The sequence below is a fragment of the Vicugna pacos genome, chromosome 18 (assembly GCF_048564905.1).
Source record: "Vicugna pacos chromosome 18, VicPac4, whole genome shotgun sequence".
NCBI lineage: Eukaryota > Metazoa > Chordata > Mammalia > Artiodactyla > Camelidae > Vicugna > Vicugna pacos.
This window is the reverse complement of record NC_133004.1, coordinates 6,112,045-6,120,713: the sequence shown is the minus strand read 5'-3', so window position 1 is coordinate 6,120,713 and position 8,669 is coordinate 6,112,045.

Here is an 8,669-nt window from a genome sequence, read left to right as displayed (position 1 = left end):
ATTAATTTTTTTATTGTTAATTTTCTCTTCAGTGATTTGGAAGCTATATTGCCTCTTAAAGAAAATTCTCTCTAAATCTTTATAAATCATCTCTAAGTTCATAAATTTTTATGCAATTGGACCAGTATTCCTATAAGAGTCTCAAAAATGAAATAATCTATTAGATCCTGTTCCTCAATAATGACAAATTTAGCATATTTTACCTCTCTGTTGTTCTAAATTGTGTGTGTGTGTGTTTGTGTGCTCCAGTTACTACTTTTTAGACAGTTGCTTTAAGTTTGTTACATTAACAAAGAAAATATAGGTATATACATCTTGGATTTCATTGCTCACTACCACTATTTAATCCCATGTCTTTCCCACTTTTGAGTTATTTTCTTATTGGGATTTCCCAATCAACTGGACACATGATTGACTAATTGTTTTTGAGTGGTGGACTTGGAACACTTACATATCTATATGCAGATTTATGTTCTCCTCGTCAACAATTCTCAGAGTGTTGTTGATGGCCCAAGCCTTGTTTTAAATTAAGGCATTGTTTTTCATCACCAAAAAAAAAATTATTAATTTAAGGTGTTGTCTTTTTATGGCTGGCTAGTCTTTTATGGTGAATGGATATTAATAGAGATTTCCTTAACCTTCCTCCTTCTTTTTGCCATAACTCGAATTCATTGAGAAACATGTTTTTACCATTTCTCAGATGGGCTTCAACTTTGACTTCTGCTTTAAACCATCACCCCACTCTTTTTCTCCATGCTTATTCCTGAAAAAGTGAGCTCTCTATTGGTTTATAGGTGGTTCCCGTCAAAGATTTGTGACTCCCTGTCCAAAGTTCCAAAGGAAGAGAAAAGGAAAGATTCCTGTTTCTGGTGGTTACATTTTGTCAGGTTAGAGATCTAGTTATCCATGTGGCTGCAGTGGAATCTGCAATATCTTGGCTCAGAGTTTCGTTTTTCTGGCTTACTAGGGGAACCGCATTAGCTGGGGTCACGTCGCTGTGGCCGTTGTCAGGATCCTGGGACTGAGGCAGCCCCTTTGCCTCCTTGTTATTTTGATCTTGCAAACTGGGTCCCAGTTATGTGAACCCTGCACCTGGTGGCCAGGATCGCCCCACACGTGACGTGTACCCAGTTCCTTGGCGTCCCTCACTGCTGTCAGCTAGTTCCAGTAAGAGTACGTGATGGCTTCCACTACTGTCCTTCCTCCATCCTCTCCAGGCAGGCCCTCCTTTCCCACTAGTTGGCCCTAAACCTTCTCTCCTGCTCTACATACGCTGACGGAATTCCTCAGGGTTTCCAGCAGGTAGATGGGTCTCTTCTATGTTTGGACCCCTTCAGTGCTTGCAGTGAAAATATAGGATGTGGGAAGGAGGAGCTTGGGGATTCTCCATATCTAGGGCCTCCCTATCCAGCAGATTCAACTAACGGTGGATTGAAAATATTGTTGAAAAAACAGAAAGTTTCAAAAAGCAACACTTGAATTTGCCGTACACTGGCAACTACTTACATAACATTCATGTTGTATTAGATACCATGAGTAATCTAGAGATAACTTAAAGTACACAGGAGGACACAGTGAAAGAGAAAGTGACAACAAATATATGTGTATACTCATGTATAACTGAAAACTTGTGCTGTATGCTGGAATTTGATACAACTTTGCAAAATGACTATAACTCAATAAAAAAAGTTTGTATATATATATAAAAGTAGATGGGGGGATGTACATGAGTCCCATGCAAGTCCTATGTCATTTTATACAAGAGGCGTCAGCATCCATGGATGTTGACTTCAGGGTGAGTCCTGGAACCAGTGCCCCATGGTTACCAAGGGATTACTGGAAGTCCAGGCTCCTTATCCCAGCCTGCCATGTCCCCACATGGTCTGACTCCTACCTGTACCACACTTCCCTTGTCACTCTCCTCCAGCCCTGGCAGACTGCCCTCTGATTCTTGAACAGGCCACACTCACTGCACTTCATGTCTGGCCCTTAGAAATACCCATTACTTTCTGAGCATGGCTCTGCTTTCACAAGATGGGCTGCATTGTCACTAGAGAAGTCAGTGTGGAGGTTCCTTTAAAAACTGAAAATGGACTTAACTCATGATCCAGCCTTCCCATTCCCGGGCATATGTCAGAAGAAAACTCTAATTCAAAAAGTCACATGCACCTCAATGCTCACAGCAGCAGTATTTATAATAGCCAGGACATGGCAACAACCCAAATGTCCATTGACAGGTGACTGGATAAAGAAGTAGTAGTATATTTATACAATGGAATACTACTCAGCCATGAAAAAACAAATAATGTCATTTGCAGCAACATGGATGGACGTAGAGATAGTCATTCTAAGTGAAGTAAACCAGAAAAAGAGAAAAATGCCATATGATATCACTTATATGTGGAATCAAAAAAAGAAACATATGAACTTAAATACAGAAGATAAACAGACCCACAGACATAGAGAAACAAACTTACGGTTCACAGGGAGAGAAGGGGATGGGAAGGGATAAATATGGGGATTCGAAAAGTGCCCCTCTTGGGGAGTGATGGAAATGTTAGCTATCTTGATCGTGGTTATGGTTTTCTGGGTGTAGACATTTATCAAATTCACCAAGTAGTACATGTGAAATATGTGTATTTTATTGTACAGCTATCATACCACAATAAACGTGCCCTTAAAAAAAAAACAGGAAAACACTGGCAGCATTTTGTCCTACGTTTTTATGTGTCTTAAGTGAGTGGGTCTTCAAGATTCTGGTCTGCCATATTTTCTGAACCAGAAGTGCCCTCCTTCCCTTTTCTTTGGTAAACTGTCAGTGGGCGGCATTTATTCCCGTGGCTTCAACTGCTCTCTGTCCAATGATTAACTGTCAAATCTTTTCCAGCATGGACATCTCAGTTCAGTCCCAGAAATATATTTCTAATTGACAAGTAGACATTCACATTTGGTTAGCACATAAAAACCTCAAGCTCTGTTTGTCTGGATTTACACTCGCCCAGAACTAGTTTTACTTTTTCAAACAATGGCATCACTGTCCCATCTCTTTTCTGTGCCAAACATCTGGGAGTTTTCCTTTATTTTTCCACTCCCTCACCCCATCAGTACTACAATTCTATTCCTTAATGTCCCCCAACTAAGTCCCTGCTCCTTGCTCCCCACTGCATTAATTCCCACCCCTTTCTAGTCTCCCCAGTGCAGTACTTTAGAGTGAACAATCCACTTTGCTCACTTTTAATGACTAATCTGTGTCACTCTCCTCCTTAAAACCGCAAAGAATTCCACGCTGTGTGTGTGAGGAAGTCCACGCTCTCTGATTTAACGTCACATCTTCTCATCACCTCGTTGCTGCTTTTTTTCAGCCTCAGCTTCCGTTAGTTCCTCACAGCCTCTAGCCTCACTGACCTTCCTTCCCTAAGTGCAAAGTGCTCTTAGACATGACCAGGGGTCTGCACGAGACACGCAAGCTGCTGAGAATCCCGTCCCCACCACGCACTCTCCTGGTCTAGAGATTTGCTGGAATCCGTCAGATGTCAGTGCAGAAAGCATTTCCTCTCTGACACCTTCCCTACCTTCTAGAACACAGCCCCAGGCAGTGCAAGAGCCCCTCTGAACATATAGTATATATGATGCAAAGTGACTCTTACCACATTGTTTTGAAAATCTATTTAAATTTGTATCTTCCACGACACACTGTGATCTCCTTGAGGGATGGGGGGCTGTGTGGTATTTGTCTAGACAGCTAATGTCTGGCATAGACCCCGGGCCATCGGAAACAGTCTGCTGACTCATCAAGAAGACTTGTCGTCTTTGCGATGTACGAAAGACTACATGCTCTCTGATCTTACACCATCCGGCAAGGGTCAAAATAATTTCACATAGAACTACAGAGGCAAAATATGTGTATTCTTTTCCTCTTTGTGAGCCCGAGATCATAGGCATCCTGGAACGGAGGTGTCACTCAAAGCTGTCTGTCCCCTAGGCTGTCACGCCCAGCTTCAACATATTTTTTGAAGTTGTAGGGATACATGTACATCACCCCGTCTTAGAGCAAATGGTGCTTCAGCCTGACCAAGTTTAATGTCCATATAAAAATCAGAAATCTTCCAAACTGAAGCCTGAAGAAACATTTCCCTTTTCTCCTTCCAGTCTGTGTGTCATCTGCACCCCACATCCCCACTGCTCATCTGCGTCAGGCCACGTTCTATCTAGAAACATTTCCGGTGGGACACTTGGACAAGAACTAATTACAGCAGTAATGAAACTGGTCCCATGAACGTAGGCTCTGCACAACAAGGATGTTTGACGGGAGGCCTCAGCCGCGGCCTGCAGGGTCTGTTCACGTTTTCTGCCTGGCTTCCCTGCAGATGTTGTGCAGAAAATGAAGCCTGCAGTTAAAGTCATAGAAGGCCTAAGAAATCCAGAAAAATGGAGTGAGATTCATCTCCTTGGGAATATTTTTGAAAACCATCCACTAATAAGAAGAAATTTAAGAGGTTCGTTTCAGAGCAGATGATGTCCAACTGCAGGTGGGTCAGTTTTGTCATTGTTGCTCGCTAGTTGGCTTTCTGCTGCTTCTAACACGCCGCTTTTAAGAGAAGTGGCCTGAGTCGGCCCTCAGAGCAGAAAGGTGAGCTGGGCCTGGAGACAGCCAAGCTCCTCTGCTGTGTAGTGACCCGCTGAGAAGGAAGGGTTGGCCCAGGGCTTCCTCTGACTCTCTCCCTCAGTTATAAACTCTATGAAGGGAAAATGGAACAAAAATCTTAATTCAATATGGTATTGTCAAAGTATAAAAATAATTGTCTTTGGAGGGGATGGTATAGTTCAAGGGGTAGAGTACATGCTGGATTCAATTTGCGGAACCTCAATGTAAAAAAATAATAAGAAAAAATCTTTAAAAAAAGAAAAATAATGAAGAAGAAAAGAGATCTCAAACAACCCCAGTTTAAAAAGAAAAAAAATTCCTTTAAAAATAGTAGTCAGCTAGGTCTTTTGCTAGATTAGGAGTTTGGGATTAACAGGTACACACTACTATGTATAAAATAAATAACCAACTCTCAGGTCCTTAATAAATTATTTCAACCTGAATCCTTTTTCTTTTTTCCCCTAAGCAACCCGTGGAAGCCTCTGAAATTCTCATCTTATAAAAGAATTCATTTAAAGGTGGTTTGAAAGTTACTGGTTAAAACAGTTATTTGTGGTTCCATGAATATAGGTCTAGTAAGAAAGACAGACAGTAAACCAGTAAGCAAATAAATATATGATGTACTGCCAGGTACTAATAATTGCCACAAAGAAACATAAAGCATTTTAGGAGGGAAAATGTTTGAATAGGAAATATGTGCGTGCTATTCTAAATAATCTGGTCAGATAAGTCCTCTCTGAGGGTAACTAATTTGAACAAAGTCCTGAATAAAGCAAAAGAATAAGCCACGTATGTAACAGACAAGAAAAGCCTCCCAGGCCGGAAGAAGTGTAAGTACTAGACTTGGAGTTAGAAACGCAGCTGTCCTGGTGGGGACCATCGGGGCGGTGAAGATGGGCTGGAGCAGAACGGTGAGAGCTGAGGCTGCAGAGATCGGTGAGGGCCCGGATCACATAGGGCCTTGGTAGGGACTCTGGATATCCTTCTGAATACAATGGAAAATCACAAAAGTATTTTGCAATGCGGAACAACTTGATCTGATTAATACTTTAATAAGACCGTTGTGGGTAACGTATGGGGAATAAGCAATGGAAGCAGGGCAAGGTAAGCTGATGGGAAGCCAGTGGGAAGAGTACTGCTGGCCTGGAGAGAGACACCGAGGTTGGACTGGGATGATGGCGGGAGACGGGCAGAAAGGGGGACACGAATTAACAGTAACAGTCACAGGCCTTAATGCTCGAGTTGGACACAGACACAGAGTGGTACAGGGTGATGGGTATGTGATATTTGGGGATGAGCCACAGTTTTTGTGCAGAGACCTGACAGGAGAATAAAGTGGGGATGTTGACGTCGGTAAGAAAGGTTGGTGGGTTTTGAATTCCCCCTAGAGTCGCGTCTGTTTCTCTGTACATGACGTCAGCCGAGCAGGGATGGGTGTTCCTACTTCTGCAGAGAATTGCGTGTCCTCCTCATCGACTAATTCAAGAGGCCGACCTGCCAATCCAATTGCAACATCTTGAATCTGCTTCTTTCTATCCAGGAGGAGATTTCCAACTAAGATGCTAATCAAAAATTCCCGTGTCCAGAGTTAGAGATGTGTGCCTTTGGGAGGATCTCAGAGATGCCTCCACAGAGGCTCGGTGTGCTCTCTCTCCCTCAGAGAACACAGTTCCCTTCAGCCCGCTGGGTCTCAGCAGAGAAGATTTCACACATAGCCCCTCTCAGGCCCTGGGGACCAACCTCCCGCTTGGCCGAGCTCTGAAAATGAGCACGAGTTCCGGGCAAAGGGCCTTCTCCAGGGGGCCATCTGGCAGATTACATGAGGACAGTGTACAAAAGGGTGGGAGGGTTGATGGTATAAATGCATTTTAATTTTTGCTCTGAAACTGATTCTGTCCTTCTGTTTTGTTAAGCAAGTGTTCTTAGGCCAGACATGATTCTCCTTTTTTCTTTATATTTGATCATCCAAGAGGTTTAGATAGGGGATTTGTTTTAGGGTAAGAATCTTTAAAAAAAAAAACCTTGCAAATAGCGTCTTGTTAGGCATTTTGACAAGTGAATTCTCCAGGCAGTATTGAACCCCCTTGTTCCTCCAGGGGGTCTCCAAAGGTATACATGTTCCAAATCTGACCCAAAACCAATGAGACTTTTCTTTTTTTTAAGAACTTCACCATGGGCAAAAGATGTCATTAAAGAAGGTGAGAAAAGAGCAGGTCCCCATAATCCAGAGTCCCTCCCAAAGAGCCCACAGAAGTAAAGAGGAGATGAACGAGAGAAACGTTTTATTTATACACACGCAGGAGCCAACCAGAAAAGTACATACCATGTTAAATGGTGAAAGTTAAAGGCTTTTTTATCAACCTAACTTAATAGGGAAAAGGGAAAGGAGAGAATTGGCTTCCATGACAGGTTTTCTTCTGCATCTTTTGAATCTCAGTTATCTTCAGCTTAAAGAGGTTTTGTATTAACCGTGGGTTCCATCTGACTTTCCATTCCTCGAACTTTGTTCTTGTTTTTCAAGATTCACTCATGTATTCTGACCCCCTGGATTTTCCACGTGAATTTTAGATTGATTGTCAATTCCTGCAAAATACCACCTGGGATTTGGGTAGGCATTCTTTGAATCCTTAGATCTATTCATGGACCTTTGTCATCTTAGTAGAATGAAGCCTTCTGCTCCATGAATATGGGATTATTCTCTTTGAATTTAGGTCTTAATTTCTCTCAACAGACTCTCTCATCTATTGTAGTCTTCAGTGTCCAAGTCGGGTACTTCTTGCTCACCTGTATTGGATGCTGATTCAGAAGAGACACGACCTCCTGGAGAACCTCTGCTTCCACTGAGCTGAAATGGAACTGAGTCCTGAGAAGGCTTTAAATTCTTTTAAAAATAGGATTAATGTACTTTAATTACTCCATAGATGAGTAATGAATGGGTCACATTAGCATAGGATTTTAATCCTTTTAGAATTAGTAGAGTAATACAGACACAGTACAAAAAATTGAAATATTGCCTAAAAAAGAAGTGATTTGTAATTCCCACCCACAGCGGTGTCTGTCATGAATGATTTGGTGCTTATGTCTCAGTCTCTGTGTCTCTCAGTATGTCTCTCTCCATCTCTGTCTCTCACACACTCACAATCAGATCAATTTCCATCTATACTGATTTCACACACATGTGGTCGTGCAGATGGGACCCTGGATGCAGAGAGTGGGTCTGCATACTTCCACCCTGAGGCCTCCCTTGACATTGGGTTGAGACCAGGCACCCACTTTTCCAACTGAACAGCATTCATTCATCCACATGAACCAGAACGAATGGACCCCATCCCCTCTCCATCAATATTATTGTTGCTTTAATTCCGACTGTTTCAACCAGTGCTGTGATGAACACCCTTGAAAAGGCATCTTTGAATAGGTGTGTAAGGATTTTAGCAGGATGAACTGTAAGTATCAGATCTTCTGAGGAAGAGATGCATCTGTGGCCCTTTGATGCGTCCTGCACCCTGTTCTCCTGAAGAGGAGCGTGCCTTCACTCTTCCCTCCAGGGGATCTGCTGGAGCCTCTGCCTGCTTACATTGTCACCAGGGCTGGTTGTCACCTGACTAAAGAACCGCCAGTGTGATGGTGACCAATGCTGTCTCTGCAGTGTTTCCGTCTGCCTCTGTTCTCACCTGAGAGGTCAAGCATCTCTAACACACACTGGCCACCTGCATTGCCTCTCATTGGAATTGCCCATGTCTGTTCTGTTTCTGTTTAGAACACTGAGTTTCAAAAGGATTTTGGACTACAGGAATGGGAAAAATTTCTCCAACCTTGGGTTATGAGGAATGCATTTTCCAGGTTGTGGTTTGCCTTTCAAGCAATTTTTCTGGGCTTTTATTAATTTTTTTGATTCGTTTGGTTTTGTTTTTGCCACAGGAAGAGCTAAGCATCTCCCTTGTGTCTTCTGGCTGTGGTGTCACAGGGGGAACAGCAGTGTCTACCCTGAGATTATGCACAGAGTTACCAAAAGGGCTTCATT